The 12,561-nt window shown below is 50.4% G+C and overlaps 1 long non-coding RNA gene across 1 annotated transcript in view; it reads right to left on the bottom strand.

Moving 5' to 3' along the window:
- Positions 1-511: 511 nt before the first annotated feature.
- The window catches only part of LOC118019970, a 43,955-nt gene continuing 31,905 nt past the window's right edge, over positions 512-12,561 (bottom strand). Inside the window, exon 3 of the long non-coding RNA XR_004681785.1 lies at positions 512-1,002. This is a non-coding gene — a long non-coding RNA (uncharacterized LOC118019970). The remainder of the gene's footprint in view (positions 1,003-12,561) is intronic.

Here is a 12,561-nt window from a genome sequence, read left to right as displayed (position 1 = left end):
ATGCTGGCGCGCCGTTCCTGGACACAGGCCACCAGCAGCAAGGGTGGCTGTGGGGTGCCCAGAGCGGAGCCTCTGCTGTGGGAGGCCCTCTGGGGCCAGCAGATCCTTCCGCAGAGTCAACACCTGCCCTCGGGGTGGGCTGTCTGCACATGAACAGGTCACGCTCCACGCTCACGCAGACAGCTGGGAGAGAAGGGTGCATGGAGGAAGGAGCGCTGGCCTTGGGGGTGCTCAGACCTGGCTCTTGTCCATTCTTAGCAGTGTGGACAAGTGATCAGTCCTGAGCCTTGATTTTCCTCATTTGTAAAATGGGAACAATGCTGACCTCTATCACAGAAGGTTGCTGTGGCCGAACGAAAGAAATACCTGGCTGGTGAGGGTTCTCTCCCAGGGCTGGCTGGCAGCTATTAGTGTTCCTCGCTGGTCCTGTGATGCCCGTCAGAGACTGCTGGGGACATGCCCGCAGTGACAGCTGGGTTTCCAGCACAAGAAGCCGCGTGGCGCGGGGAACCATGGGGCATCTCAGTACTCGGGCGTTAGGAGAGACTCCCAGGACTCTAGGATTCCAGCTGGTATTGAGGGATTTGGGGAAGTATTTAGGGAGGTGAGGGTTTGCCCCTGCGTGCTGTCAGGAAGCAGGGATGACAGACTGAGGGGCACGACGCATTTCTATCCAGGAGGTGGCGCGACAGCAGGGATTGATAGGCGACAGTGGCTCACGGTGGAGGATGCTGGCCATTTTGGCCATTGGCCCAGAGCCACTCAGCCCGGCCGGCTCCCGGCTGCCAGGGGCCATTTTGCTCTCTTAGTCACCACATTCGGTTTGGTTTGGTTTTTCCTATCACGGATACATAACCTTGTGCTGGGATTCCTCGTGTTCCAGCCTATTTCTGGTTGGTTGTGTTTGGAGGGATGGTATCTGGATGAAATTCTGGAGATGCTTTTGTCTTCCAGGCCGCGTGTTTCGAAATCACTCCATAAGGGGCACTTCTGGGGAGCCTTCTGCAATGTGAAATGAGCCAGTCACAAAAAGACAAATACTGTAGGATTGCACTTCTGTGAGGCATAGCCCAATTCACAGAGGCAGAAAGTAGAAGGGTGGTTGGTTAGGGGCTGGAGGGAGGGGGGATGGGGAGTCGTTTGACAAGCAGAGCCTTTCAGTTTGCAAGGCAATATGTTCTGGAAATGACTGGAGGAGGTGGTTGAACCACCACACGTTCAAATGGTTAGGATTCGTTTACTGTTACGTATATTTTACCATTAAATATATATGTAAGTATATTTAATGCTCAGAGAGAGGGAGAGGGGCTGATAAAGTGATAAAAGGTTATAGGAATCCTGAGAGATCATCCTCCCGATGGGGGTGCCCAGGAAGGCTGGCCATAGCTTTCTGCAAACCCAGAGGGATGCCACTCCGCCACGGGGACTTCCTGAAAGCAGGTGCTGTGCCCAGCCACTAGAGGGCAGCATGGGCTAGCGAACTGGGGCATCGAGGTTCTCAGGCCCCTAACGGGGTCCTCAGCCTCTCCAGACGCAAGATGGGAATAATCCCTGCCTGTCCTGCTCGGTTTCAGCTCAGGTCGTGATCTCATGGGTCGTAGAATCGAGCCCCTCATTGGGCTCCGTGCTCAGCCAAGAGTCGGCTTGAAGATTCCTTCTGCGCCCCAGCACTCACGTGTGTGTGGACATTCGCGCGCTCTCTCTCTCTCTCTCTCCCTCAAATTGATAAATACATCTTTTAAAAAATAGAATAAAACACAGTTCTCAGGGGTACCTGGCTGGCTCAGTCAGTACAGCATGCAACCTTTTTTTTTTTTAAAGATTTTATTTATTTGGGGCGCCTGGGCGGCTCAGTTGGTTAAGCGACTGCCTTCGGCTCAGGTCATGATCCTGGAGTCCCGGGATTGAGTCCCGCATCAGGCTCCCTGCTTGGTGGAGAGTCTGCTTCTCCCTCTGACCCTCCCCCCTCTCATGTGCTCTCTCTCATTCTCTCTCTCTCAAATAAATAAATAAAAATCTTAAAAAAAAAAAAGATTTTATTTATTTGCCAGAGAGAGAGTGCACAAGCGGGGGGAGGGGGGCAGCAAGCAGAGGGAGAGGGAGAAGCAGAGGCCCCTGAGCATGCAACTCTTGATCTCAACGTCTTGAGTTCGAGCCCCATTTTGGGTGTGGAGCCTACTTAAGATAATAATAACAATAATAATAATAATAATAATAATTTAAAAGTTCTCATAAGGTGAATGGCTACTCCTTGAAGAAAAATAACTATGAAGTAAGTACTATTAATATTTTAGTTCAAAGACAAGGAAGCGGCATATCAGAGAGATGGTGTAACTGCCCAGAGCTGCACAGCAGAGTCAGTACCAAACCAGGTCCAGTGTAAACTACAGGCCAATGCTACAGACCCACATCACAAACACCCGCTGTCTAGAATGTTCCAGAATCCATTATGTAACACAGATGCCAAAATCCAGCTGAAAAACTGTATGTCAACTATACTTAAAAAAAAAAAAAAAAAGCTGAAAAAAAAATCCCATAAACGTCTTGGGCCCCTCATCTCTTAGGCTGCAGGCCTCTCGCTCACAAGTGAGAAGTAATGTCCCCAACTCATTCAGAAAGGACCTTGCATTCATAGTGTGTGAATCATACTCATCTCATGAGTGATCATCAGATTAGAGACCACAGAGTGTACCCTGTTCACGGCCTTCCTTCTGCAGAAAAAAACATGCACTTCAGTGGAAAACTATGTCTACACCCAGCACACCCTTCCGGGGTATCAGATTCTAGCCTTTCTTTCTTTTTTTTTTTTTTAATTTGAAGGAGGCTCCACGCTCAATGTGGGGCTCGATCTCACAACCCCCGAGAGTGGCATGCTCTCCCAGTGGAGCCAGCCAGGCGCCCCCAGCCTTTCATTATTCTTTTACAACTGTAAATTGTAGGCAACTGACCAATTCTGTCTTGTCTGGTAGAGAGGCCCCTTCACCCCCTTGTGGAAAACCAGTTTTGCCTCCATGGGCACATTTATTTCTATATTCCTGGCCTATAAATGTGACTGTTCTGTTGTCTCTTTGAGCCAGTTACTACATCTGACCCCCGTTCATTTTGTATTGGCATAGGAATCACGATTTTACTGTTTTTAGAAAATTATCTGTAGCACTTCCTTCGTCGGGTGTTTCCAGATGGCATGTTTGGCTGGGGGCCTGGGGGGGGCTGGCGGGGCACCTCTATTCAGCGTCTTCAGACGCAGCAGGCAGTTGGCCCCCCACCCAGGAGCAGTCTCCGGTGTCCGAGTGAGTCCGGGAGGGGGGCTTTGCTCAGGTGGATGGGACAAGGTCTTAGCAAGACCTGCACTCTCTCTCTCTGGCTAAGCCTCTAACCAGCTACTTGACCTTGAGACCCAACCTCTTTAGACCAGAGGGTAAGGAAGGACAGAGTTGAAGCTGACTTATTTCCTGAGTGTTTGCTTGGGGTGAGGCTGGAGAGGTTGGGATGATTGATTATCCCTGACAGGAAGCCGGAGTTCTGCAGGGTCATGTAGACTGCCTGGGGGCTGCACCTAGACAGAGGTGGACTTGAACCAGAACCAGGCCTGCCTGTCCGGGAGCCCCAGGCTGTGACCTGCCTGCCCCTCACCCTCCGGGGCCAGAGTTCTTCGAGAATGGCCAGCTGCCTGGGCACGGTCCCACAGCGTCCTCCCAACACCTCTGCAGTCCCCATCTTACAGGCGAGGAAATGGAGACCCAGGGGGGGTGCCATGACCTTGCCAAGGACACACAGCCAGTGGCCACAGGGGGACTGCACCCTAGGATTTCTGTCCATCTTGAGGGCGGAATCAAAGCAAGGTCTGGAAGGCCTGACTTCTTCCCCAGTAAAGGCGTCCAGAGGGTGAGTGGCAGGAGCTCAGCTAAACATAATCCTTAACAAAGAACCTGGAGTCTTGAGGAGATCTGGGCCCCTTCATAATGATGGTGCTGACAGTCATAATAACAACAGCTCCCATCTCGTGGGCAGGAAGACGCCTGCAGACGTGATCTCATTCTGTCTTTACTCCTGCCTCCAAGTAACTACCCATCCTCCAGACAAGGGGCCTACGGTTGGCCACACGGCCAGCGGCTTCTGGCTCTAAATCCCTGCCTGCCACTCACCTCCCCCAGTCTCTTCTCTCTTCTTCTTCTTCTTTTTTTTTTTTAATAATACTGTGTTGTAGATTTGGTTTTGTTGCTTGTTTATTTATTTGAGAGAGAGAGCACGGGAGGAGGGGAGGAGCAGAGGGAGAAAGACAAGCAGACTCCATGCTGAGCACGGAGCCCCATGCTGGGCTCGATCCCACCACGCTGAGATCATGACCTGAGCCGAAATCAAGAGTCGGACGATTAACCGACTGAGCCACCCAGGGATGCCCCCATCTCATCTTTCATCTGTTGGATGGAGATAACTCTACCTTCATCATCACATTTAAGGGAATTAAATAGCACGTGACTACATACAGTGGGGTTCCCAGGATGGGATGCCAGGATGGAAACAGGACATTAGTGGAAACACTGGTGAAATGGAATGGAGTCTGGAGTTCAGTGAATAGCATCTTCCCAGTGCCTTTAGCAAACGTGCCGTGGTTTTTGTAAGATGTTAACCAAAGGGAACCTGGTGAAGGGTGTAAGGAAATTCTGTATGATCTTAGCAGCATTTCTGTATATCTGACACTGTTCCCAGATTAAAAGTTCCTACTGAGAAAAAGTAAGCTAACAAAGGGGGGAAAGCCTGTGAGTTCCGGGGGAGGCAGGGGGACACTGCCTATCATGGATAAAATGGACAGGAAAGGCCGTCAGATACTCTGCGATCAGGCATGTGCTAAGCCGGGGGAGGGCGTTCACTGATGGAGGACAGGGCAGAGAAGGGGAAGTGGGGAGCGCAACCTGGTTTATGTGGATTCCCAGTTGTTCTCAGGACTGGAGCATACCCTGCCCTCCCCCACAGGTGGCCCCAGATGGCTAGGACCGGGCAGGCAGTGTAAACAAGTGTGTTGGACCTGGCATTCTCTAACCCGGGTGGCCTCCGGAGCCTGAGTGCTAAGGGTAGGGTGGGGAAAGTGCTGGGGCTCCCCTCCGCCCCAACAACTGGGAGACAGATGTCAAAGAGAGGGTGGGGGGTGAGGGGGTCCCAGAAAATCAGGGTGACCTTTAGCCAGTGTGGGTGCAAATGTTGTCCTTTCTGTGAACAAAGCAAGGGTTCCTCAAGAAAACACAAAACAACCAAGGACTCTTGAGCTGGTCCTTTAAAGCAAGTGGGTGTCACGGGTCCGTAGGGGAGAGAAGCCGAGGGGGTACGAGCCCGAAAGGCCTGATCAGAAAGAAGGCCGGGGAGGGCTGAGAAAACACTGGGGCCTGTGAGTCATGGGCCAGGCTGCCTGGGGCTGTACCATGGCCAGAACCCAGCTGGAACCTCCCTTGAAAATCTGCACCCCCTCTGACCGGCACCCCCTTCTCGGCAGGGCCACGCTCCGGGGCGGCTTCACACAGGCCCCAGGCAGAGGAGGCAAACCATGGCTCCACCTGCCTGGAGCCTCCACTTCATTCATTAGTTCATTCATTCATTCACAAAATCCCAAAGGCTGAGTAGGCATCAGCCAGCCCAGGTGCGGGGCCGAGAGCCTTCCGGGGCTTGCTCTCTTCGCTAGGCGCAGCTGAATGTTGCCGGGGGTATGGGAAAAGGGAGAAGGAGGTCCTCAGTGGCAGGACCAAATCAGCAAGGGCCTCTTGAGCTGGTGGAAACGGTGGGACATTTTCCCCTGAGGACGGAGGAAGCCTGAGCCTCGGCAGAATTCCAGAGAATTCCAGAGCCAAGGGACAGGTAGGACACGGAGTCGAGCTTCCCATTCTCAAAGAAGTGGAGACTGGAGCCCGAGAGGCTGTGAGACCTGCCAGGCCCACACAGCTGGTTAGCGTCAGAGCCCCAGGTGTCCCGACTTCTAGAGCAGGCTTTTCCCACCACAGCTCCCCCTGCCTCTGTTGCTTGCAAAGACCTCCTTTCAGACCCAGGCAGGCACCTGCAAACATCTCAACACCTCCACACCTAGGTAGAGGACGAAGAGTGCTGGCGGACTGGGGTCAGCGTTTCGAATGGGCTGAGCCAGACCCAGAGAGAAGCTCCCCTGGGTGGGAGGTAAGCAGGCTTCCGGCAAGGGTGAGAATCGACTTGCCCCAGATGGGTGAAGTGAGTCACTGGGGAGCCATGTTCACACTTCCTCCTCCCTTTGGGCTTCGATCCAGCTCCCTGGAGGGAGGCGCAGCCCAGATTCCTGGGGCAGCCATCCTCCTCTCTCCAGACTGGGGTGCTGGCTGTCTGCACCCCCAACTCCTCCACACACCCTTTCTGAGGCCCTGGTAAGTTTCCATCTTGGCCCCGTGGTGTGACTCAGGCTTGACACATCATGTGGGACGTTGCTGCTGGCAGGAAGTTGTGACCTTCTCTCTCCTCCTGCTGGGCTTGGCCATGCGTTTCCCTGCCCCCCTCCTCTCTCCAGAAGGATGATGGGACATGGCAAAGGACCCGTGGCTGCCCACCTCAGAGACTGGGTCACCAGGGACCCCTGGACTGCAGACCAGAGACAGTAAGCCCAGGGGCCGTCCCCGCCTGAGTGCCTTGCCACCTGCCAGGTGCTCATGCAGCCAACAGCCCTGGGAGGCAGACCCATCACTGTCCCCATTTTACAGAGAGGCTGTGCAACAGTCATGGGGAGTGAATGACCTGGTCTCCGGCGGCACGAAGGGCCCACTGGGGACTCATGTCATGAGTCTAAAGCCAGACCGCTTTCTCAGGCCACATGCAGCTGCCCGGGGGGAGGTCCAGAGTAGGCAGAGAGTTGGTTTGACCCATGCTGGGGTTTTGTCAGGTGAAGCTGGCGTGAGGATGGGGAGGTTTGTGGGGGTGGCTGGCGATGGGGGAGGGAGGGCAGGGAGGAGGAGGGCGCAGGGGATGGGGGCAGGGAGCAGGGCTGGGCTCCCTGGATGGCCGGAGCTGGGGTCCCAGAGGACAAGGGAGGAGGTGAAGGTCTGAGGTCAGTGGTGGAAACTATGCAGCCTTGTAGGGACTGGTCGTGGGGCTCTGGAAATTGGGGTGGCCATTGCTCTTAGGATGAGGTTGGCTTCATGTCGATCCTCAGCCCACAGGCTGCTCAGAACAGGTCCTCCGTGAGTACTGATAGCGCGAATGATTGAGCCACTTGGGGCAGGGTGACTTAAAGGTTTACTTTCTTCCTTCTCCCTTTTTTTTTTTTTTTTAAGAACAGCTTTATTGAGATATAATTCACATACCACAACATTCACCCTTTTAAAGGGTTTTTTTCACAAGTAGTTTTTGGTGAATTCATAGAATTGTAGAGCCATGACCACTGTCTAATTTCAGAACATCTTAATCACCCCAACCGGAAACCCAACACCCCCCCCAAAAGGAAACCCTACACCCTGGAGCAGTCGCCTCCCATTTCCCCCACCCACAGCCCCTGGCAACCACTAATCTACTTTCTGTTTCGTTGGGTTTGCCTAATCTGTACATTTCTATAAATGGAATCATACATGGTCTTTCATGGAGGGCTTCTTGCACTCAGCGTGTTTTCAAGGCATATCCGTGCAGTAGTGTGTATTGGTACTTCGTCCTTTTGTATTGTCAAACATTCCATTGTATGAACACACCATTTTGTTTCTCCATCCATCAGCGGCAGACACTCGGGTTATTTCCATTTTTGGCTATTCCAAATAGTACTGCTGTGGACATTCATGTACAAGGTGTGACCTATGTTTTCCTTTCTCTTGGGTGGATACCTAAGAGCAGAGTTGTTGGGGGCAATTTTTATGTCGTTTGAATTCTTTCCAATAAGCACATACTTCTTTTATAATAAACCGATATTTTAAAAATCGTTTTTTCTGAAAAGATGAGCTGAATCCATAGAAAAAAAACAGTAGACCGAACTTTGAGACAGGGAAGGACTGGCTGAGAGCCAGGACTGGGGCCACCAGAAGGTGAGCATGTAACTGAGCAAATCACCCTTCTTGGGGCCTCACCGGGGACGTGGGGGTGGGGCAGGGGTGGGCAGGACAGCAGCTGAACTGGAATGAAGACCTCTCCAGCCCTTCCCAGACTGGACAGCTCAAGATCTTAAGGCAACCTAGGTTCCCACATCTGGTTTGAGAAACACATCAAGGAAATGATCTGGTCTTGTGAGTTCTCTCCCTGAAAGGATGAGTACCCTAAAATTGGTATTCTAGACAACAAGACCAGATTCAACCCAGAAGAATGTTTTAGGTCACTCCCTCTCCAATATCTAATTGAGAGGTGAACAAATAGTTAACTCCATCTGCCACTTAATTTTCCACTTTATTTTTATTATTTTTTTAAGATTTTATTTATTTATTTGAGAGAGAGAGAGACAGAGATAGCTACATAGATCACGATTGAGTGGGGAGGAGAGGGAGAAGCAGGCTCCTCTATGAGCAGGGAGCCCGATGCGGGGCTCGATCCCAAGACCCTCGGATCATGACCTGGGCCGAAGACAGACGCTTAACTGACTGAGACACCCAGGCGCCCCTTAATCTTCCACCTTAAACCAATGCTTCTCAAACTAAAATGTGTCTACAAAATCCAGGGGATCTTGTTAAGATGCAAATGTTGAACCAACGGGTCCAAAGCACGACCTCAGTTCTGTCCTAATAAGCTTCCAGGTGAAGTCAGCGCAGCTGGTCCCAGAATCACAATTTAAATACCAAGGCGCTACCCCTCCTACGCATGAGAAGGAAATGGCACTTCACAAATTTTACCATTTGCTCATTAGGGAACTCAGTCCCTATTGAATGTACATATATATTTTTTTAATTTGAGAGAGAGACAGAGAGAGCAGAAGCAGGGGGTGGGGTAGAGGGAGAGGGAGAGGGACAAGCAGACTCCCCGCTGAGCACCAGGGGCAATTGATACCAGGACCCTGAGATCATAACCTGAGCCCAAGTCAGAAGCTTAACCGACTGAGCCACCCAGGCACCCCCCCTCCATTGAATGTGTTTTAATGGATCTCTGATAGCTGTTTGATGAGTCAATGGATGTAAGAACAACATGCTTATGCCTATTCCAGGAAGAACGTGGGGAATACTGATGTCAAATAATCCTTGTGATAACCCTGTGAGATTAGAAGCCTGTCCCCGTTTTGCACATGGGGAGGTAGAGAGGGCAGGCAGATGGCCGAGTTGTGCTTTGTTCTCCAGTCTGACTCCAAACCCAGTGCTGGTTCCCCTTCACCGTAGCTCCACTCTTCCCTCTGTCTCCCACCGGAGCCCCCTATCAGCCATGGCTAAGTGACAGTTGCCAGCCCTAGAGAGAAAAAGATCTGCTCCTCTAGATGTGCAAATTTATGTCACAAAGATGTCCTTTGCAGCATTGTTTATAACAGAAAGGCGGGAAACTTGCCACTGCACACTGTAGAGTTGCTAAAAGGTGACATAAAACCATACAAACTACCTTCCTGTTAGCTTTTCTCACCTGCCGTTTCTTTCTTGGGTTTCATCCCTCGTCATGTATTTGTTTCTTCTCTATGTCTGTCCCTCCACTAGAATGTAAATTCATTGAGGGCAAGGAACGTTGCTGGGTCCCTAACTTCTGGGCACACAGTAGGAGCTCAATAAATATTGGTTGTATGAATGAACTGAAACATTTTGAGATGGCAAGTAAAAAAGCAAATTGCAGAACGGTAGGCGTGGAACAACTCCATTTTCGTTTACAAGTTGTTTGAATGCAAGTAGAGAAAAATCTGTAAGGCCACATATTAATTATCTTGGGGTTTGGGACTGGGGCTTACGTGTGGCTGATTTTCATTTTCCATCGTTTCATGCTTTTTTCTTTTATATGAGCATGAATTTCTTTAGTAATAATAATAAAAAAGTGTTTTTTAAAAGAATAATCATCCGGGGGCACCTGGCTGGCTCAGTTGGTGGAGCATACAACTCTTGATCTTGGAGTTGTGGGTTCGAGGCCCATGTTGGGTGTAGAGATTGCTTAAAAATAAAGTCTGGGGGCACCTGGGTGGCTCAGCAGTTAATCATCTGCCTTTGGCTAGGGTCATGACCCCAGGGTCTTAGGATCAAGCTCCACGTTGGGCTCCCAGCTCAGCAGGGAGTCTGCTTCTCCCTCTCCCTCTGCTTCTCCCCCTGCTTGTGTTCTCTCTCTCTCTCAAATAAATAAATAAAAAATCTTTAAAAAATAAATCAAATCAAACCTTGGGATGCCTCAGTCTGTTGGGTGGCTCAGTCTGTTAAGCATCTGACTCTTGGTTTCAGCTCAGGTCATGATCTCAGGGTCATAGGATCCACCGCTTCGTTGGGCTCTGCTGAGCATGGAGCCTGCTTAGGATTCTCTCTCTCCCTCTCCCTCTGCCCCTCCCCATGCACTTGTGCACCATCTCTCTCTCTCTCAAAAAACAAAACAAAACAAAAAAAACTTAAAGAATCATCCACACTCCTTTCTATTATGTATGTATGTATAGATGGATGGATATATAAGGACATTTATTCCAGCATTATTTGTCATAGCAAAAAATTGGAGATTATCATTTGCCTACTTTATTTTTTTTTAAGATTTTATTCATTTATTTGAGAGAGGGAGAGATAGTGAGAGAGAGTGCGAGTGGTGGGGAGCAGCAAAGGGAGAGGGAGAGGCAGGCTCCCCGCTGAGCAGGGAGCCTGATGCAGGACTCGATCTCAGGACCCTGGGATCATGACCTGAGCCAAAGGCAGATGCTTAACCAACTGAAACACCCAGGTACCCTGACCACTTTATATATTGTTTTGATTTTTTACAGTGGACATTGCAGTGGACTAAATATTTATGTCTCCCCTCCACCCCCACCAAATTTATGTGTTGAAATCCCAACCTCCAGTGTGATGGCGTGTGGAGATGGGGCATTTTAGAGGTGATCAGATCTCAAGGGCAGAGCCCTTCTGATGGGATACGTGCCCGTCTAAGAAGAGGCCCCAGAGAGATTCCTCACCCCTTCGTCCATGTGAGGATATAGCAAAAAAAATAAATAAATAAATAATAAATGCTTGTCTCTGAACTAGGAAGCGGGTCCTCAGCAGACACTGAATCTGCTGGTGCCTTGGTCTCAGACTTCCCAGTGTCCGGGACTAGGAGAAAATAAATTCCTGTTGCTTAGAAGCCACCCAGTGTATGGTATTTTGTTACAGCAACCCAGGCCAACTAAGAACAACATGTGTTTGTGTAACTGAAAACAAAGGACAAATAAAAGGGCGATGTGTAGGCTAGCTGGCTTATAACCCAGAGCAGCTGGCCACAGGTGCCTCCCTGGCTCACAGTCCGGGTGCCGCTGTGCCTGGCCAAGGCTATTTTGGGTTTTCTTCTCCCACACGCCACATGAGCAGGGGAAACAGTGTCTGACAAGGGGGACCAGCAGCGGGAAATAGGCAGTCTGCTTCAGAGACCAAATGCCTCTGATCTATGCTGTCTTCTTAGGGACAAGTCAGACCCTGCTGATACCATGGGCTTGTCTCTAGAAGCTGGGGTCTCTCTCCTCGGCTCCGACTTCATGGGCTCCACTCGGGACTGGGTAAACAAACAGCCGGGTATGTTCTCTGAGCATCGTGGGGAAATAAGTCCCAAGTCTAGCTCTGCCTGTTGGGTGATTTATCTGCCTCATTAACCCACACAGGCTAGAGGTCACTGTGGGGAACTTCTCTTTGATAACGATCTCCCCAACAAATATTCATGCAGCTGTGGGAGGAATATTAGGACTTCCTCCTGCCTTCAAGGAATTGGCAATGTATAATTATACAAGTCCAGAAGACACAGGTATCTCCAAGTTAGGGTCCCGTAGAGACTAAGAGAACTCTGGGAAGCTTCCATTTCAGGGGCAGGGGGCGTGTTCCCAGTATACTACCAAATGAAGAAATGCTAAAATAGCTTTACAAAAATTACAGTACATTTTAAATGTTTCCATTAAGCAAATTGACCCTTTTAAGACACACACCAATCACAATGTGATTATGCTAATTAGAAGGTGACAGGAGGGGCGCCTGGGTGGCTCAGTTGGTTAAGTGACTGCCTTCGGCTCAGATCATGATCCTGGAGTCCCAGGATCAAGCCCCACATCGCAGGGGGCGGGGGGGGCTCCTGCTCAGCAGGGAGTCTGCTTCTCCCTCTGACCCTCCCCCCCTCGTGTTCTCTCTCTCATTCCCTCTCTCTCTCTCAAATAAATAAATAAAATCTTTAAAAAAAAGTTTGAAAAAATTAGAAGGTGATGGGAATTATAATTTTATTTTATTTTTTTTAAGATTTTATTTATTTGTGAGAGAGAATGAGAGACAGAGAGCATGAGAGGGAGGAGGGTCAGAGGGAGAAGCAGACTCCCTGCCGAGCAGGGAGCCCGATGCGGGACTCGATCCAGGGACTCCAGGATCATGACCTGAGCCGAAGGCAGTCGCTTAACCGACTGAGCCACCCAGGCGCCCGGTGATGGGAATTATAAAAATATTCATGGCCTGGTAAGGGGACACAGATTTAAAGTCG

Source organism: Mirounga leonina, unplaced genomic scaffold (assembly GCF_011800145.1).
Source record: "Mirounga leonina isolate KUSES-001 unplaced genomic scaffold, KU_Mleo_1.0 Mir_173, whole genome shotgun sequence".
Taxonomy (NCBI): Eukaryota; Metazoa; Chordata; class Mammalia; order Carnivora; family Phocidae; genus Mirounga; species Mirounga leonina.
This window is presented reverse-complemented; position numbering and strand designations above follow the sequence as displayed.